General features: G+C 56.1%; 1 long non-coding RNA gene across 1 annotated transcript; it reads right to left on the bottom strand.

Moving 5' to 3' along the window:
* Positions 1-246: 246 nt before the first annotated feature.
* LOC144738655 (uncharacterized) lies at positions 247-2749 on the bottom strand. The gene is made up of 2 exons (XR_013589302.1): positions 2383-2749; positions 247-2238 (listed from the first exon to the last, which is right to left on the bottom strand). It is a non-coding gene; the product is annotated as an uncharacterized LOC144738655 (long non-coding RNA).
* Between the last annotated feature and the right edge of the window lie 19256 nt (positions 2750-22005).

Raw genomic sequence — 22005 nt, forward strand, 5'->3', positions numbered from 1 at the left:
TTACCAGCGAAACGTCGTACTAAAAAATTGTAAATGTTGTGGTTTCACGCTTCAACACACCGGTGGGCGAAAGCAGTGAACTATTTGTCTTTTGTCAACGTGACTTTTATTTACTGATTGGCTGTGTCGGGTGGTGGAGGGTTACGACACATTTATAAATAACGCGATCTAACCCAAAAACGTTGATTATGAATATTGGTCGCGAAAGCCTACGTGTTGAACTGATGAGAACGATGATGAGCCCAATACGCTTCACGTGTTTTTTAAATATTTTTCAAGGAAGGCTTGGATCACAAATTCAGATAATACACAATTAACCTCAGAATAAAAATGCAACAATTCCAAAGAACGAAAATGTAAAAATGCAATAAAGTGCCATTATCTGCACGGATAAAAGGAATCAAGATTGAAGAGTATCAGTTTAACATGTAGGCTTTCGCGACCAATATCATCCATAATAGTTTTTTTGGGTTATATCGCGTAAACATATATAATTATATAAATATCTAAGGGGTTAGATCACGTAAATATGCGATCTAACCTCGGACAACGACCTGTATTGTGGAAGAGTCTATGGTCGTTTTACATTTTCGTAAACGTGATTAGTAGAAACAGACAAGTTACGTTTGAATTATGTTAATTTGCTTAGAGTCCAAGTTAAACCTCAGTTAGAAACGATAATTGAGCACGGACGTGGCGTGAATGATGGTAACGGCTGCATTTCCATACAATGCGATGGAAGCACAAACCTCAAACGCCGTATTGAGCGCTCTGAAGCTTTGTGTTTGTGGCACAGGATGGGACCGGGAGTCGAGTCAATTCCACAAGAGTCAGAATATTTATTTATAACTGGGGAAGGAATCTGATAAGCTATGAAGCTCTTTTTCCTTGATGCCCAGTGGGGGCGTGTCGGCAAGTTACAACAACAACAACAAACAAAACACAAACACGACAGGAGTGCGACATAGAGAAACAGGGTAAGCAAGTGGTACAATATAATTAATGTATTTATTAATGAGTTATCGAAGTCTGACTTGTCAACATTAGGCAGCAGAAAGCACAACGCAGTTACAGACCACACCAAGACAGCGCCACACAGCAGTAGCCCTCAATACAATGGCACATTGACATTGAACAATCGACGAGCAGGTAATAGTCAACGTTACAAATCACATTTGCAAGTGTGACTGTATCCAGCACGAATCTACTGCTTCAGGATCTGTGTTTGAAGGGCAGCAGGCACGGGGTAGCAGGATTAGGGGGAGAGTGAAGTGAGGTTGGGAAGGAAGTCTCCGAGGCGGACAAAAGTTCAAGACGAGCAGCAGTCAGAATCTTTATCCTGGGGAAATCCGATGACCTGTGAAGCTCTTTGTCACAGATCTCCTAATAACAGGACCCTGCGGGGTGGGCTGGTAGGAATAATACTAATACCGGTACAGGGATATCGACCGGGTATAGAGGAGTTAAAAAGAAAATGATTTGTGCATGGGGGGTGAGCGATGACGTCCACACCCCCCTCCCCACTGACTTGCGCGGCCACAGAGCAAGGATTGCAACAGGCGATGTCATTGGCTGTGCCGGATGCGACGGCCATCTTGTTAAAACTGTTATGTACCAGGTAAAGCCACCTGGGAGCTACGAGCTATTTTTCAGAGGCCACATGTGACGACCGCTCATAAAAGTGGCGTACGTCATGGTCATCTTCGGCTGGATAGAGTGTTTCCCACGCAGTGTCTGTTATGGGGGTGGTTTAACCTTGCTTCTTTGTGTGGTGGTGGTGCGTGTGGGTCGGTGGTGGTGGCGAGTCTGCGGGTCTCTGTGTGGTGGTGGTGAGTCCGCGGGTCTGAGCGTGGGTGTTGGTCAACTGTGCTTCTCAATGCCCGTCATTGCAAGTTGTTGAAATACACAATGTACTTTGCTGCAGTGCCCTCTGCTACCTTCAACATCAGAAGCGCATTTGAAAGCGCACGATGCAGTAACTCCTTTGTTCGGTGGTTAGCCAAAAGCCGCCGCTGCAGCGAGAATGAGCGGAGTTCGCGTGATAGTTTATGCTCCTTGACGAGATCAGCAGCGAGGTGTTGTGGGCTTTGTGTCATCGAGGCACACCCACCTGGTCTGCGTCTCCACTTGTGCCACCGTAAGGGGCGCTCCTTACGGCGTTTTTTGTCTTTTTTCCGTTTTCGCAGAAGGGCGGGCAGCGACTTCTTCCGCTTCCTTTTTTTTACGTCCGATTCCAACCTGACGACGACAAGCGTCGAGAAGGGAGGGAATGACTGTGGCCGAGAAGACCTGACGCTTCGGGCGGAGCGACAGACCAGGTAGCTTCCACACAGCGTTACTCAACCGATGAAAAGATATTGCCGCTCGACCCAAGCGCCTCACCCTCGCTGTTGAGCGTGATGAGTGTCACGCTCGGGTGGAAGTTCCCACGGCTGCCACCGCCCCCCCCCCCCTCGTGGCGGCATCTCCTGATTGGCTGCCGGAGAGCGAGCGAAGAGCGTCCACCAGCGCGGCATCGGAGCCGTTGTCACCACCTACACCCCTCCCCTCCTCATCATCCTCCTCCTGCTGCTCCTCGTCCTCCGCTCAAGCGCCCGCGCTTCCAGATCTTCGCCGGCACCAGCAGAGGTGACGGATGACGCCAGCCTCAGGGTCAGAACCGTCGCACGGCAGAGAGCCATAGACTCGTCGCACGGCAGAGAGCCATAGACTCGTCGCACGGCAGAGAGCCATAGACTCGTCGCACGGCAGAGAGCCATAGACTCGTCGCACGGCAGAGAGCCATAGACTCGTCGCACGGCAGAGAGCCATAGACTCGTCGCACGGCAGAGAGCCATAGACTCGTCGCACGGCAGAGAGCCATAGACTCGTCGCACGGCAGAGAGCCATAGACTCGTCGCACGGCAGAGAGCCATAGACTCGTCGCACGGCAGAGAGCCATAGACTCGTCGCACGGCAGAGAGCCATAGACTCGTCGCACGGCAGAGAGCCATAGACTCGTCGCACGGCAGAGAGCCATAGACTCGTCGCACGGCAGAGAGCCATAGACTCGTCGCACGGCAGAGAGCCATAGACTCGTCGCACGGCAGAGAGCCATAGACTCGTCGCACGGCAGAGAGCCATAGACTCGTCGCACGGCAGAGAGCCATAGACTCGTCGCACGGCAGAGAGCCATAGACTCGTCGCACGGCAGAGAGCCATAGACTCGTCGCACGGCAGAGAGCCATAGACTCGTCGCACGGCAGAGAGCCATAGACTCGTCGCACGGCAGAGAGCCATAGACTCGTCGCACGGCAGAGAGCCATAGACTCGTCGCACGGCAGAGAGCCATAGACTCGTCGCACGGCAGAGAGCCATAGACTCGTCGCACGGCAGAGAGCCATAGACTCGTCGCACGGCAGAGAGCCATAGACTCGTCGCACGGCAGAGAGCCATAGACTCGTCGCACGGCAGAGAGCCATAGACTCGTCGCACGGCAGAGAGCCATAGACTCGTCGCACGGCAGAGAGCCATAGACTCGTCGCACGGCAGAGAGCCATAGACTCGTCGCACGGCAGAGAGCCATAGACTCGTCGCACGGCAGAGAGCCATAGACTCGTCGCACGGCAGAGAGCCATAGACTCGTCGCACGGCAGAGAGCCATAGACTCGTCGCACGGCAGAGAGCCATAGACTCGTCGCACGGCAGAGAGCCATAGACTCGTCGCACGGCAGAGAGCCATAGACTCGTCGCACGGCAGAGAGCCATAGACTCGTCGCACGGCAGAGAGCCATAGACTCGTCGCACGGCAGAGAGCCATAGACTCGTCGCACGGCAGAGAGCCATAGACTCGTCGCACGGCAGAGAGCCATAGACTCGTCGCACGGCAGAGAGCCATAGACTCGTCGCACGGCAGAGAGCCATAGACTCGTCGCACGGCAGAGAGCCATAGACTCGTCGCACGGCAGAGAGCCATAGACTCGTCGCACGGCAGAGAGCCATAGACTCGTCGCACGGCAGAGAGCCATAGACTCGTCGCACGGCAGAGAGCCATAGACTCGTCGCACGGCAGAGAGCCATAGACTCGTCGCACGGCAGAGAGCCATAGACTCGTCGCACGGCAGAGAGCCATAGACTCGTCGCACGGCAGAGAGCCATAGACTCGTCGCACGGCAGAGAGCCATAGACTCGTCGCACGGCAGAGAGCCATAGACTCGTCGCACGGCAGAGAGCCATAGACTCGTCGCACGGCAGAGAGCCATAGACTCGTCGCACGGCAGAGAGCCATAGACTCGTCGCACGGCAGAGAGCCATAGACTCGTCGCACGGCAGAGAGCCATAGACTCGTCGCACGGCAGAGAGCCATAGACTCGTCGCACGGCAGAGAGCCATAGACTCGTCGCACGGCAGAGAGCCATAGACTCGTCGCACGGCAGAGAGCCATAGACTCGTCGCACGGCAGAGAGCCATAGACTCGTCGCACGGCAGAGAGCCATAGACTCGTCGCACGGCAGAGAGCCATAGACTCGTCGCACGGCAGAGAGCCATAGACTCGTCGCACGGCAGAGAGCCATAGACTCGTCGCACGGCAGAGAGCCATAGACTCGTCGCACGGCAGAGAGCCATAGACTCGTCGCACGGCAGAGAGCCATAGACTCGTCGCACGGCAGAGAGCCATAGACTCGTCGCACGGCAGAGAGCCATAGACTCGTCGCACGGCAGAGAGCCATAGACTCGTCGCACGGCAGAGAGCCATAGACTCGTCGCACGGCAGAGAGCCATAGACTCGTCGCACGGCAGAGAGCCATAGACTCGTCGCACGGCAGAGAGCCATAGACTCGTCGCACGGCAGAGAGCCATAGACTCGTCGCACGGCAGAGAGCCATAGACTCGTCGCACGGCAGAGAGCCATAGACTCGTCGCACGGCAGAGAGCCATAGACTCGTCGCACGGCAGAGAGCCATAGACTCGTCGCACGGCAGAGAGCCATAGACTCGTCGCACGGCAGAGAGCCATAGACTCGTCGCACGGCAGAGAGCCATAGACTCGTCGCACGGCAGAGAGCCATAGACTCGTCGCACGGCAGAGAGCCATAGACTCGTCGCACGGCAGAGAGCCATAGACTCGTCGCACGGCAGAGAGCCATAGACTCGTCGCACGGCAGAGAGCCATAGACTCGTCGCACGGCAGAGAGCCATAGACTCGTCGCACGGCAGAGAGCCATAGACTCGTCGCACGGCAGAGAGCCATAGACTCGTCGCACGGCAGAGAGCCATAGACTCGTCGCACGGCAGAGAGCCATAGACTCGTCGCACGGCAGAGAGCCATAGACTCGTCGCACGGCAGAGAGCCATAGACTCGTCGCACGGCAGAGAGCCATAGACTCGTCGCACGGCAGAGAGCCATAGACTCGTCGCACGGCAGAGAGCCATAGACTCGTCGCACGGCAGAGAGCCATAGACTCGTCGCACGGCAGAGAGCCATAGACTCGTCGCACGGCAGAGAGCCATAGACTCGTCGCACGGCAGAGAGCCATAGACTCGTCGCACGGCAGAGAGCCATAGACTCGTCGCACGGCAGAGAGCCATAGACTCGTCGCACGGCAGAGAGCCATAGACTCGTCGCACGGCAGAGAGCCATAGACTCGTCGCACGGCAGAGAGCCATAGACTCGTCGCACGGCAGAGAGCCATAGACTCGTCGCACGGCAGAGAGCCATAGACTCGTCGCACGGCAGAGAGCCATAGACTCGTCGCACGGCAGAGAGCCATAGACTCGTCGCACGGCAGAGAGCCATAGACTCGTCGCACGGCAGAGAGCCATAGACTCGTCGCACGGCAGAGAGCCATAGACTCGTCGCACGGCAGAGAGCCATAGACTCGTCGCACGGCAGAGAGCCATAGACTCGTCGCACGGCAGAGAGCCATAGACTCGTCGCACGGCAGAGAGCCATAGACTCGTCGCACGGCAGAGAGCCATAGACTCGTCGCACGGCAGAGAGCCATAGACTCGTCGCACGGCAGAGAGCCATAGACTCGTCGCACGGCAGAGAGCCATAGACTCGTCGCACGGCAGAGAGCCATAGACTCGTCGCACGGCAGAGAGCCATAGACTCGTCGCACGGCAGAGAGCCATAGACTCGTCGCACGGCAGAGAGCCATAGACTCGTCGCACGGCAGAGAGCCATAGACTCGTCGCACGGCAGAGAGCCATAGACTCGTCGCACGGCAGAGAGCCATAGACTCGTCGCACGGCAGAGAGCCATAGACTCGTCGCACGGCAGAGAGCCATAGACTCGTCGCACGGCAGAGAGCCATAGACTCGTCGCACGGCAGAGAGCCATAGACTCGTCGCACGGCAGAGAGCCATAGACTCGTCGCACGGCAGAGAGCCATAGACTCGTCGCACGGCAGAGAGCCATAGACTCGTCGCACGGCAGAGAGCCATAGACTCGTCGCACGGCAGAGAGCCATAGACTCGTCGCACGGCAGAGAGCCATAGACTCGTCGCACGGCAGAGAGCCATAGACTCGTCGCACGGCTTCAGGGCCCCCCTCCCACGTGGTGATGTATTCAGCTTCAGGGAGAGGCGGGGGGGAGGGGGGAGGGGGGAGACGTCAACTCACGTGTACACACAGCCCCTATCACCACCCCAGCCCCTATCACCACCCCAGCCCCTATCACCACCCCAGCCCCTATCACCACCCCAGCCCCTATCACCACCCCAGCCCCTATCACCACCACAGCCCCTATCACTATCACAACCCATATCACCACCACAACCCCTATCACCACCACAACCCCTATCACCACCACAACCCCTACCACCACCACAACCCCTATCACCACCACAGCCCCTATCACTATCACAACCCATATCACCACCCCAACCCCTATCACTATCACAACCCCTATCACCACCACAACCCCTACCACTACCCCTACCACTACCCCAGCCCCTATCACCACCACAACCCCTATCACCACCACAACCCCTATCACCACCACAACCCCTATCACCACCACAACCCCTATCACCACCACAACCCCTATCACCACCACAACCCCTATCACCACCACAACCCCTATCACCACCACAACCCCTACCACCACCCCAACCCCTATCATCACCACAACCCCTATCACCACCACAACCCCTATCACCACCACAACCCCTATCACCACCACAACCCCTATCACCACCACAACCCCTATCACCACCCCAACCCCTATCACCACCACAACCCCTATCACCACCACAACCCCTATCACCACCACAACCCCTACCACCACCACCCCAGCCCCTATCACCACCCCAGCCCCTATCACCACCACAACCCCTATCACCACCACAACCCCTATCACCACCCCAGCCCCTATCACCACCCCAGCCCCTATCACCACCCCAGCCCCTATCACCACCCCAGCCCCTACCACCACCCCAGCCCCTACCACCACCCCAGCCCCTACCACCACCCCAGCCCCTACCACCACCCCAGCCCCTATCACCACCACAACCCCTATCACCACCACAACCCCTATCACCACCACAACCCCTATCACCACCACAACCCCTATCACCACCACAACCCCTATCACCACCACAACCCCTATCACCACCACAACCCCTATCACCACCACAACCCCTATCACCACCACAACCCCTATCACCACCCACAACCCCTATCACCACCCACAACCCCTATCACCACCCACAACCCCTATCACCACCCACAACCCCTATCACCACCCACAACCCCTATCACCACCCACAACCCCTATCACCACCCACAACCCCTATCACCACCCACAACCCCTATCACCACCCACAACCCCTATCACCACCCACAACCCCTATCACCACCCACAACCCCTATCACCACCCACAACCCCTATCACCACCCACAACCCCTATCACCACCCACAACCCCTATCACCACCCACAACCCCTATCACCACCCACAACCCCTATCACCACCCACAACCCCTATCACCACCCACAACCCCTATCACCACCCACAACCCCTATCACCACCCACAACCCCTATCACCACCCACAACCCCTATCACCACCCACAACCCCTATCACCACCCACAACCCCTATCACCACCCACAACCCCTATCACCACCCACAACCCCTATCACCACCCACAACCCCTATCACCACCCACAACCCCTATCACCACCCACAACCCCTATCACCACCCACAACCCCTATCACCACCCACAACCCCTATCACCACCCACAACCCCTATCACCACCCACAACCCCTATCACCACCCACAACCCCTATCACCACCCACAACCCCTATCACCACCCACAACCCCTATCACCACCCACAACCCCTATCACCACCCACAACCCCTATCACCACCCACAACCCCTATCACCACCCACAACCCCTATCACCACCCACAACCCCTATCACCACCCACAACCCCTATCACCACCCACAACCCCTATCACCACCCACAACCCCTATCACCACCCACAACCCCTATCACCACCCACAACCCCTATCACCACCCACAACCCCTATCACCACCCACAACCCCTATCACCACCCACAACCCCTATCACCACCCACAACCCCTATCACCACCCACAACCCCTATCACCACCCACAACCCCTATCACCACCCACAACCCCTATCACCACCCACAACCCCTATCACCACCCACAACCCCTATCACCACCCACAACCCCTATCACCACCCACAACCCCTATCACCACCCACAACCCCTATCACCACCCACAACCCCTATCACCACCCACAACCCCTATCACCACCCACAACCCCTATCACCACCCACAACCCCTATCACCACCCACAACCCCTATCACCACCCACAACCCCTATCACCACCCACAACCCCTATCACCACCCACAACCCCTATCACCACCCACAACCCCTATCACCACCCACAACCCCTATCACCACCCACAACCCCTATCACCACCCACAACCCCTATCACCACCCACAACCCCTATCACCACCCACAACCCCTATCACCACCCACAACCCCTATCACCACCCACAACCCCTATCACCACCCACAACCCCTATCACCACCCACAACCCCTATCACCACCCACAACCCCTATCACCACCCACAACCCCTATCACCACCCACAACCCCTATCACCACCCACAACCCCTATCACCACCCACAACCCCTATCACCACCCACAACCCCTATCACCACCCACAACCCCTATCACCACCCACAACCCCTATCACCACCCACAACCCCTATCACCACCCACAACCCCTATCACCACCCACAACCCCTATCACCACCCACAACCCCTATCACCACCCACAACCCCTATCACCACCCACAACCCCTATCACCACCCACAACCCCTATCACCACCCACAACCCCTATCACCACCCACAACCCCTATCACCACCCACAACCCCTATCACCACCCACAACCCCTATCACCACCCACAACCCCTATCACCACCCACAACCCCTATCACCACCCACAACCCCTATCACCACCCACAACCCCTATCACCACCCACAACCCCTATCACCACCCACAACCCCTTCACACCCACAACCCCTATCACCACCCACAACCCCTATCACCACCCACAACCCCTATCACCACCCACAACCCCTATCACCACCCACAACCCCTATCACCCTACCCTACACCACAACCCATCACACCCACAACCCCTATCACCACCCACAACCCCTATCACCACCCACAACCCCTATCACCACACACCCCTAACCACCTATCACCCACAACCCCTATCACCACCCACAACCCCTATCACCACCCACAACCCCTATCACCACCCACAACCCCTATCACCACCCACAACCCCTATCACCACCCACAACCCCTATCACCACCCACAACCCCTATCACCACCCACAACCCCTATCACCACCCACAACCCCTATCACCACCCACAACCCCTATCACCACCCACAACCCCTATCACCACCCACAACCCCTATCACCACCCACAACCCCTATCACCACCCACAACCCCTATCACCACCCACAACCCCTATCACCACCCACAACCCCTATCACCACCCACAACCCCTATCACCACCCACAACCCCTATCACCACCCACAACCCCTATCACCACCCACAACCCCTATCACCACCCACAACCCCTATCACCACCCACAACCCCTATCACCACCCACAACCCTATCACCACCCACAACCCCTATCACCACCCACAACCCCTATCACCACCCACAACCCCTATCACCACCCACAACCCCTATCACCACCCACAACCCCTATCACCACACCACAACCCCTATCACCACCCACAACCCCTATCACCACCCACAACCCCTATCACCACCCACAACCCCTATCACCACCCACAACCCCTATCACCACCCACAACCCTATCACCACCCACAACCCCTATCACCACCCACAACCCCTATCACCACCCACAACCCCTATCACCACCCACAACCCCTATCACCACCCACAACCCCTATCACCACCCACAACCCCTATCACCACCCACAACCCCTATCACCACAACCCTATCACCACAACCCCTATCACCACCCACAACCCCTATCACCACCCACAACCCCTATCACCACCCACAACCCCTATCACCACCCACAACCCCTATCACCACCCACAACCCCTATCACCACCCACAACCCCTATCACCACCCACAACCCCTATCACCACCCACAACCCCTATCACCACCCACAACCCCTATCACCACCCACAACCCCTATCACCACCCACAACCCCTATCACCACCCACAACCCCTATCACCACCCACAACCCCTATCACCACCCACAACCCCTATCACCACCCACAACCCCTATCACCACCCACAACCCCTATCACCACCCACAACCCCTATCACCACCCACACCCCTATCACCACCCACAACCCCTATCACCACCCACAACCCCTATCACCACCCACAACCCCTATCACCACCCACAACCCCTATCACCACCCACAACCCCTATCCACCACCCCTCACAACCCCTATCACCACCCACAACCCCTATCACCACCCACAACCCCTATCACCACCCACAACCCCTATCACCACCCACAACCCCTATCACCACCCACAACCCCTATCACCACCCACAACCCCTATCACCACCCACAACCCCTATCACCACCCACAACCCCTATCACCACCCACAACCCCTATCACCACCCACAACCCCTATCACCACCCACAACCCTATCACCACCCACAACCCCTATCACCACCCACAACCCCTATCACCACCCACAACCCCTATCACCACCCACAACCCCTATCACCACCCACAACCCCTATCACCACCCACAACCCCTATCACCACCCACAACCCCTATCACCACCCACAACCCCTATCACCACCCACAACCCCTATCACCACCCACAACCCCTATCACCACCCACAACCCCTATCACCACCCACAACCCCTATCACCACCCACAACCCCTATCACCACCCACAACCCCTATCACCACCCACAACCCCTATCACCACCCACAACCCCTATCACCACCCACAACCCCTATCACCACCCACAACCCCTATCACCACCCACAACCCCTATCACCACCCACAACCCCTATCACCACCCACAACCCCTATCACCACCCACAACCCCTATCACCACCCACAACCCCTATCACCACCCACAACCCCTATCACCACCCACAACCCCTATCACCACCCACAACCCCTATCACCACCCACAACCCCTATCACCACCCACAACCCCTATCACCACCCACAACCCCTATCACCACCCACAACCCCTATCACCACCCACAACCCCTATCACCACCCACAACCCCTATCACCACCCACAACCCCTATCACCACCCACAACCCCTATCACCACCCACAACCCCTATCACCACCCACAACCCCTATCACCACCCACAACCCCTATCACCACCCACAACCCCTATCACCACCCACAACCCCTATCACCACCCACAACCCCTATCACCACCCACAACCCCTATCACCACCCACAACCCCTATCACCACCCACAACCCCTATCACCACCCACAACCCCTATCACCACCCACAACCCCTATCACCACCCACAACCCCTATCACCACCCACAACCCCTATCACCACCCACAACCCCTATCACCACCCACAACCCCTATCACCACCCACAACCCCTATCACCACCCACAACCCCTATCACCACCCACAACCCCTATCACCACCCACAACCCCTATCACCACCCACAACCCCTATCACCACCCACAACCCCTATCACCACCCACAACCCCTATCACCACCCACAACCCCTATCACCACCCACAACCCCTATCACCACCCACAACCCCTATCACCACCCACAACCCCTATCACCACCCACAACCCCTATCACCACCCACAACCCCTATCACCACCCACAACCCCTATCACCACCCACAACCCCTATCACCACCCACAACCCCTATCACCACCCACAACCCCTATCACCACCCACAACCCCTATCACCACCCACAACCCCTATCACCACCCACAACCCCTATCACCACCCACAACCCCTATCACCACCCACAACCCCTATCACCACCCACAACCCCTATCACCACCCACAACCCCTATCACCACCCACAACCCCTATCACCACCCACAACCCCTATCACCACCCACAAACCACCCACAACCCCTATCACCACCCACAACCCCTATCACCACCCACAACCCCTATCACCACCCACAACCCCTATCACCACCCACAACCCCTATCACCACCCACAACCCCTATCACCACCCACAACCCCTATCACCACCCACAACCCCTATCACCACCCACAACCCCTATCACCACCCACAACCCCTATCACCACCCACAACCCCTATCACCACCCACAACCCCTATCACCCACCCCACAACCCCTATCACCACCCACAACCCCTATCACCACCCCACAACCCCTATCACCACCCACAACCCTATCACCACCCACAACCCCTATCACCACCCACAACCCCTATCACCACCCACAACCCCTATCACCACCCACAACCCCTATCACCACCCACAACCCCTATCACCACCCACAACCCCTATCACCACCCACAACCCCTATCACCACCCACAACCCCTATCACCACCACAACCCCTATCACCACCCACAACCCCTATCACCACCCACAACCCCTATCACCACCCACAACCCCTATCACCACCCACAACCCCTATCACCACCCACAACCCCTATCACCACCCACAACCCCTATCACCACCCACAACCCCTATCACCACCCACAACCCCTATCACCACCCACAACCCCTATCACCACCCACAACCCCTATCACCACCCACAACCCCTATCACCACCCACAACCCCTATCACCACCCACAACCCCTATCACCACCCACAACCCCTATCACCACCCACAACCCCTATCACCACCCACAACCCCTATCACCACCCACAACCCCTATCACCACCCACAACCCCTATCACCACCCACAACCCCTATCACCACCCACAACCCCTATCACCACCCACAACCCCTATCACCACCCACAACCCCTATCACCACCCACAACCCCTATCACCACCCACAACCCCTATCACCACCCACAACCCCTATCACCACCCACAACCCCTATCACCACCCACAACCCCTATCACCACCCACAACCCCTATCACCACCCACAACCCCTATCACCACCCACAACCCCTATCACCACCCACAACCCCTATCACCACCCACAACCCCTATCACCACCCACAACCCCTATCACCACCCACAACCCCTATCACCACCCACAACCCCTATCACCACCCACAACCCCTATCACCACCCACAACCCCTATCACCACCCACAACCCCTATCACCACCCACAACCCCTATCACCACCCACAACCCCTATCACCACCCACAACCCCTATCACCACCCACAACCCCTATCACCACCCACAACCCCTATCACCACCCACAACCCCTATCACCACCCACAACCCCTATCACCACCCACAACCCCTATCACCACCCACAACCCCTATCACCACCCACAACCCCTATCACCACCCACAACCCCTATCACCACCCACAACCCCTATCACCACCCACAACCCCTATCACCACCCACAACCCCTATCACCACCCACAACCCCTATCACCACCCACAACCCCTATCACCACCCACAACCCCTATCACCACCCACAACCCCTATCACCACCCACAACCCCTATCACCACCCACAACCCCTATCACCACCCACAACCCCTATCACCACCCACAACCCCTATCACCACCCACAACCCCTATCACCACCCACAACCCCTATCACCACCCACAACCCCTATCACCACCCACAACCCCTATCACCACCCACAACCCCTATCACCACCCACAACCCCTATCACCACCCACAACCCCTATCACCACCCACAACCCCTATCACCACCCACAACCCCTATCACCACCCACAACCCCTATCACCACCCACAACCCCTATCACCACCCACAACCCCTATCACCACCCACAACCCCTATCACCACCCACAACCCCTATCACCACCCACAACCCCTATCACCACCCACAACCCCTATCACCACCCACAACCCCTATCACCACCCACAACCCCTATCACCACCCACAACCCCTATCACCACCCACAACCCCTATCACCACCCACAACCCCTATCACCACCCACAACCCCTATCACCACCCACAGCACTCGCAGCTGCACCCGCATCAACCAGCTGCACCCCCAGCTGCGGTTCCTGCACATGTGGTCCTCGCAGCCGCAGCGTTGCTGCGAGCAGACCACGCCCGCACGGAGGCAGCCACACCGCCGCGTCGCACACTCCGTTACAGCGACACTGCACAGCACAGAGACACCACCACCACCACCACACGTTTAGTAATAGTAGCAGTGCGCGTGAGTGCACTCTCGTGCGTGAGTGCGCGCGCGTGCGCGTGCGTGCACTCGCGTGCGTGAGTGCGCGCGCGTGCGCGTGCGTGCACTCGCGTGCGTGAGTGCGCGCGCGTGCGCGTGCGCGCGCGTGCGCGTGCGTGCACTCGCGTGCGTGAGTGCGCGCGCGTGCGCGTGCGTGCACTCGCGTGCGTGAGTGCGCGCGCGTGCGCGTGCGTGCACTCGCGTGCGTGAGTGCGCGCGCGTGCGTGCACTCGCGTGCGTGAGTGCGCGCGCGTGCGTGCACTCGCGTGCGTGAGTGCGCGCGCGTGCGCGTGCGTGCGCGTGCGTGCGCGCGCGTGCGCGTGCGTGCGCTCGCGTGCGTGAGTGCGCGCGCGTGCGTGCACTCGCGTGCGTGAGTGCGCGTGCGTGCGCGTGCGTGCACTCGCGTGCGTGAGTGCACGCGCGTGCTACGTACGTACGTGTACGTGACTGTACATGCGCGTGTACGCGTGTGCGCGTGACTGTACATGCGCGTGTACGCGTGTGCGCGTGACTGTACATGCGCGTGTACGCGTGTGCGCGTGACTGTACATGCGCGTGTACGCGTGTGCGCGTGACTGTACGTGCGCGTGTGCGCGTGTGCGCGTGACTGTACGTGCGCGTGTGCGCGTGTGCGCGTGACTGTACGTGCGCGTGTGCGCGTGTGCGCGTGTGCGCGTGTGCGCGTGTGTGAGTGTACGTGCGGTCACCCTGTAGGGCGCAATAATGTTGCTCCGTCGCCCGTCCGTGTTCACCACCGCCTTGGCCACGAACGACTTCAGCTGCGTCGCGAACAAAAGGCGGAGGTCACGCGCCCACCCCGCCGTGTAGCCTCTAACGGTGTAGGGGCAAGTGCTGCTAGTCGCCACCACCACCACTACAACTGCCTCCACCTCCACCATCACCGTCCATACTACCTCCACCACCACCTCCACCACCACCACCCCTACCACCTCCACCTCCTCATCCACCACCACCACCAGCACCTCCCGCATCTTGGAGGGCATGAGCTCAATGGAGGAGTCGGGGGGACGCTGTGTGGGGGGTCGCTAGCCCCCGAGATCCCTCCCGCCTCCATCCCCTATTTCGTTTACGTTACCCCACCTCCCTATTACCTGCTACGGTTTCGCCGGCATTCGAACGCGACGCCCCTACGGTTACAGCCTCGCGCCGCGCTCCCACGCTGCGAGCATACGTGCGCACAGCATCATCAATCAAACGCCCCACTCCCCATCTTTACACCGCTACGTACAGCTCTCGCACACTGCGAGCGTGTGCCCATCTATAGCCCTGTGCGGCACGTTACCAACGCGCATCCGTATCCGCCACGTAACGAACGTATGCGCACTCACGCACGCAGCTCTGCACGGCACTCACTCAACACTGACCACTCACGTTAGGATCGCGCACCTGTATCGCACACGGAGCGCACACACGCACACACTGCACGACAAGATCACGCGAGACCACGCTTCGCTATTAATGATTTATTACCTGGTAACTAATGTTGAATCGGTGAGTCGACGAGGCTGGCCTATTCCACTAAACCGGTACCTATTCCCTATTTATCTGCTATTATCCTACTTCACCTCCCCACTCACTGTTTGGCGCCCGCGGAGGTACCTCGATACGTCACACGGACGTCCGGGTTGCTGGCTGGAGCTGCTGCTGGTCCGCTGGCCTGGAGAGAAGAGAGCCCCTTCCCCCTTGCGCCCCCCCTCTTTATTCTCTCTACCTCAAAGGGATGCTGCGCTGAACAATGGGCTCGTGCACCTCGAGCCCGCGCACGGCGGTTCCGGGCGCTTTTGATCCGCTAATCTGTGAGCGGCGTAAATCCTAATTAATCCCTTTCTCACGCAGGCCCCCATCATCGAGGTTCATGCGGCGGCGTCCATGACAAAGGTGCGCCGTGGGAATTTGTGCACGGCTGCCCGCGTGACCCCGCTCTCCAGGTTATTCATACTAATAGCCTCATCCTTTAACTCCCCTAATAATGGTGCCTGCGTGCCCGAGCGTAATTACGTCGTCCCTCCGCTGCCGGTGCGGGGGTGCCTGATTATGCAGTTCAGATGCGCTGCGTGTTTTCTAATGATGCTCCTCCATCACAATACTTATTCCCTCTGCCTGCCCCGTCGATACTCGCCTGTGTGGGGGGAAATGCGCCTCAACCGCGGTGGCCAAATGCCCCACGCCGCGACCACACTATATTAAGGCCGGCCGCAGCGCCGCGGTGCCACGTAGCACGGGGGAGGTCATCCAATTCCCTGATCGCCGGAAACCGTGAGAATTAATCCCGATGAGGGTTTCTCGGATAAAAACCGGTCGATCAGGTGACCTTCCCTTCCAGCTCTATGGGGGGGGGGGGGGGGGGAATGCGTGCGGCTGTGTGCTTATGTGGGGGGGGTGATGGGGGGCAGTGCGGTGGGGGAAGCCGGGCGGCTCCCTGGCTCGGCAGAGCGGCCCTGTCGCTGTGGCACCACAGCTGCATGTGGAGTGTCCGTGTGAGTGAGTGTACGTCCGTGAGTGAGTGTACGTAGGTCGACTCGGCCTCAAATGAGTACCCGGTGAGGTGTGTAAAATCGCCACTGGGGAGACAAAGGCGGTCGGGCGTGGTGCTGGCCACCCACCCCCTCGTGTACCGTTCTGGCCTTCATAGGTGCTCGCTAACAGCACTTGCCCCTACAGTCTGTTAAGGCTATACGGGGGATCTTTATCTTTGTCTCTCTCTGTGTGTCTCTGTGTCATCTTTCTGTGTGTGTCTCTCTCTCTGTCATCTCTCTCTGTCCGTGTCTCCGTGTCTCAAATTGAGCAATCTTTGGAAGAACGTCATCAACCAGTTGGGGAGTTGACTTATGTTAGCCGACTCTGTGTATTGCATTACATTTCTAAGTTTACTAGGTTTGTTTTCTCGTTCATGTTTTTGTTTGTTGCGGTTGCACCCGATTCAAGAGCCGAATGGCTCACGGGGCTATACCAAATAAATGAAACTAAAACTATTATGTAATTTATTTATTTTTTCTACGTGACTTTACCGAAAGAACCAAACAGTATCTTGCTTAAGTTTCAATTTCTCTTCACCTGGCTCGCTACTTTGTAACTTTGTTTTATTTTAAATATTCAGTTTTTTTTTCATTATTTACCAGGCCACACCCGCTTGAGCTGCTGTACTGCTCTTGTTTCAAAAAAATGCGTAATTCGCATGAATTATGTTAATGTATGTAATAATATACATAAATTATGATTATCACGGAGATAATCGTAGTAATTTATGCGAATGCTTGTGATTATGTTAATGTATGCAGTTATTATAATTATGCCTTAGCTTCGTTATCCAGAGTTGTATCAATCAGGATAACCGATTATCTTTGATTAAACATTTGTAATAAAAGACTTGACCACGATGTCTGGCTCGGTGTCCTTTATTTGGTTCGGTTTCTGTTTCCCACACGGCTGTCCTTATTTATCTCCTTCCACACGGTGCCGACTTCGCTGTTTCTCTCGTCACCGCCAACAGCTCCGCTGTTGGTCTCTGCCGCTCCCGTAGCTCCCGTAGCAGCCCCGCTGCTGTTACTCTCACGTAGCCCCTCCGGCTGTACTCGCTGCAGCCCCCCTCTCTGGGTCACTCCCGTAGACTCTGACAGCCTCGTTGCTGTCTCTCTCTCTGTCGCTCCCGTAGCTCCTGGCAGCCTCACCGCTGCCTCTCTTACACAGCCTCCCTGGCTGTACTCGCTGCAGCCTCACTCCCTCCAGTAGCCCACTACTGTCTCCGGGGTTGGCCACCGCTGGCCGACGGTGCCACCCCTCCTTGGTTCGCCCGCGTGGCCTCACCCTTTTCCAGTCTCAACCCAACTCCCTTCTCCTTCCGGTTTTACCGCTTAAGGACCCGAACCTTCCTCCCACGTCACATGACTCCACCTCCCCGTGACGTCACATCCCGAAGGTCGATTACACCCGCATTACACATTTATTGATTATCTTAGTGTGTTTATGTTATGTTAGGTCTCCAAATTCATATCTCATCGCAGGTAGACAGTTTTGCATGGACTGGGAGAGAAGCACTCGAACACTTGGTGTTAAGCAATTTTAATTCTAAACAAACATATGACACTAATATGCAGAGGTGGGACAAAGTCATTGTTATGCAAGTCCAAGTCGAGTCGCAAGTCATCAAATTCATGACTCGAGTCTGACTCGAGTCCAAGTCACATGACTCGAGTCCACACCTCTGCTAATATGCAAAGGCAAAAGTATACGTCAATAGATTCAATCGGCAAGATTATGCAATTAACGAAAATAAATGACTAAAACATTTCTTCTTTCGATTTAAAGCTTTCGTGACTGCAATTTAACCGTCTCTACGGGGAGGGTTTAATGTTGGGTTTGTCTATGGCACCTGAGGACGGCTACTTGCGTTGTGGCCGAAACGTCGTGAGAATGTTTTATTTTTATTATTTTATTACTTCCCTTCTACGTGACTTTACCGAAAAAACCAAGAAGATGAATCCTTGCAGTCACGAAAGCTTTAAATCGAAAAATAAAACATTTCTTATTCATGTAACTCAACGGCAGCAACTGCTTTGCACGATCAGTTGATATTGAACGCACCACCTTGAAATGGCAACCCCTTTTGAAACACAAAGATAACTTTTTAAAATCTTATTCGTGTGCGTGTTGTGTGCGCGTTGTCCCCTTGTAATATTAATTTTAAAAAAATTAGAGCCGGGAGTTTTGTCTTTAGCTTGTGGGGTGGGGGAGGGATTATACAAACAGTGGCCAGAGAGGTTCTCTCTGGCTTGGGCGTGGCCGCAGCGAGCCCGTGCTGCGCCCTCTCTCCACTGCTGGATTGAGCGGCGTTGGCACCATGTTCCTTGAAGAAACTTGCTTGCTTGGCGCTTGATGGTTCCGTCGTCGCTGCTGGACGTCTTGTCTGTTCTCACTGGGTGTTGGTCGGTGTGTGTGTATCAAACACACGGCGCATTCGATGGCGCTCTCTCTCTCTTGGTGGCAGCTCTAGGCTTCTCCACTGCTGGATGATTGTTGAGTCGGCACGATGCTCGGTGATGCCCGAGTCGTGCTGCTGCTGTCCCTCTCTCCTTGATCGCTGCCAACTTCACACGGACACCCGCCCTTACTTCAGGCTGTGTTGGCTCAGGCTCTGGACGAAGTGGCTCTGCGCGCTCACCGGCTTGGAGCGCCCTGGCGATGAACGATGGCTCTTGTTGCTCATCCGCTGCTGCTCGTCCTTTGCGATGCTCGCTTGGTCGACGCTTGATGGTTTCCGCCCTTTCTATAGGTCGATTGCTTGTCACTCGTCACTCTCTCTTCTCCGTGCTTTCCTTTGTTCGTGCAGCTGCCAGCTTCACTCGCACTTAACTTCGTTCTGCGAGAAGCGACACCTGCTATCGGCATCGGCGTTTGCTCCCTCACGACGCTCCGCCAGCCGGAGCACGGCTGAACCCAGCCTCAGCACGGCTGAACCCAGCCTCGACCCAGGTTGAACTCAGACTTCTGCGACTCGAACGACCCCTCCTCGTTCCATCTCTCTTCGAGGCACGATCTGCCCCAGCTCTCTTGCGAGCCGAGTTGCGAGAGTGAGCGCCACTCGAACCAGACTGCTCATTCGTGATGTGCGCTTGTGCTTAAAACTCAAAACGTGACTCCCCTCTCTGCGCATCTCTTGCGAGAGGAACAACAACGAGAGAAACAGATGTCCCAGCTATGCCAGCACAGACCCCCCCCCCTCGCGACCCTTTGACCCCTCCCTCTGAGTGGGTCATTCCGAGGCCAGACCCCCAATACGTATTCAGGCTGGTATGTGTTTGTGCCAAATCGTTGGAAGACAAAGGTGGCCGAGGAGATTTTTGGTTCTATGGAATGCATATTCTTTAAGTTGTGCGTGGTTGACCTATTTTGACTTCCTATTCTTCTGGATGACCGTTGTTCTAACACTTAATAATTATTATTCAGTTTGTGATTTACCATGGTTATTAACACGTATTTCGTAGAGTTTATTGATGTTTGTTGTCTATCTATATACAGGGATCGCACTGTTTTACTCGAGTTATTTTGTTTAATGTCTTGAGGTTAAGTGTAAGTTGCCACTTACGCTTCCTTAACTGTTGGAATTCGTAATTATTATTTTTTTTGGTCAGGTAGATAGAAACATACAATACAAAATTATATATATATATACGGTGAATACGAGTAATATAAGGGAATATCTAATAACAAGCCCCTATTGTTTGTTGGTTAATTCTTTTTGTTAAGTTTCTACTTTTCGGTAAGGAAAACGTTAAAGAAAACGCGAGTTGCAACCGTTGTTATCCTTTACTCTGCACCTTATCTGTAGACATCCAGATGTCTTGGGAGGTTAGTCCATCGATCTTTGTCCATCTGGATGTCTATGACCTCTCTGTGACCGAAATCTTACCGTTTTAATGGCCCTCCATGTTTCATGGATTCCTGGTGTGCTTGTGAGGAGGAGTGGGTTGTTTTCATTATTAAATAAAAATAGAAGAAAAAAAATTTCTTCATTATTCTTAATATAAAAAGGGGGTATAAACACAACAGGAGGCACGTCCCGTGCCCCGCGGTGGGAATAGGCATTTCCGTTTTTTCGTCCGTCACCTTGAAATCGGTCCGATTTTCGATTTAGTGCGGTTTCTCTATATGTATTTATTTACTATTGCCGACCGGCACGTGACGAAGCACGCCATTGCGCATGCGCGAGACGCCGACCAGGGCGGTTGCCCCTGGCAATGGGCAGCAACGCCGTCGCTGCAGGGTGGACGCCATTTTTAATTCGCGTTAAAAATATGCGCACGCATTAACACGCGACGCTGAGGTAAATTCATCAAAGTTTCACGTCCTCTTCACTCCCCCACCCCTCTCCCTCACCACTCTCCCTCACCACTCTCCCTCACCCCTCTCCCTCACCCCTCTCCCTCACCACTCACTCTCACCACTCACCCATCTCCCTCACCACTCGCCCTCACCCCTCACCGCTCACCACCCACGCTCATCCTCACCCTCTCCCTCACCACTCACTCTCACCACTCACCCATCTCCCTCACCGCTCACCACTCAC

Source organism: Lampetra planeri, unplaced genomic scaffold, assembly GCF_965212315.1.
Source record: "Lampetra planeri unplaced genomic scaffold, kcLamPlan1.2.h2 scaffold_1110, whole genome shotgun sequence".
Classification (NCBI taxonomy): Eukaryota; Metazoa; Chordata; class Hyperoartia; order Petromyzontiformes; family Petromyzontidae; genus Lampetra; species Lampetra planeri.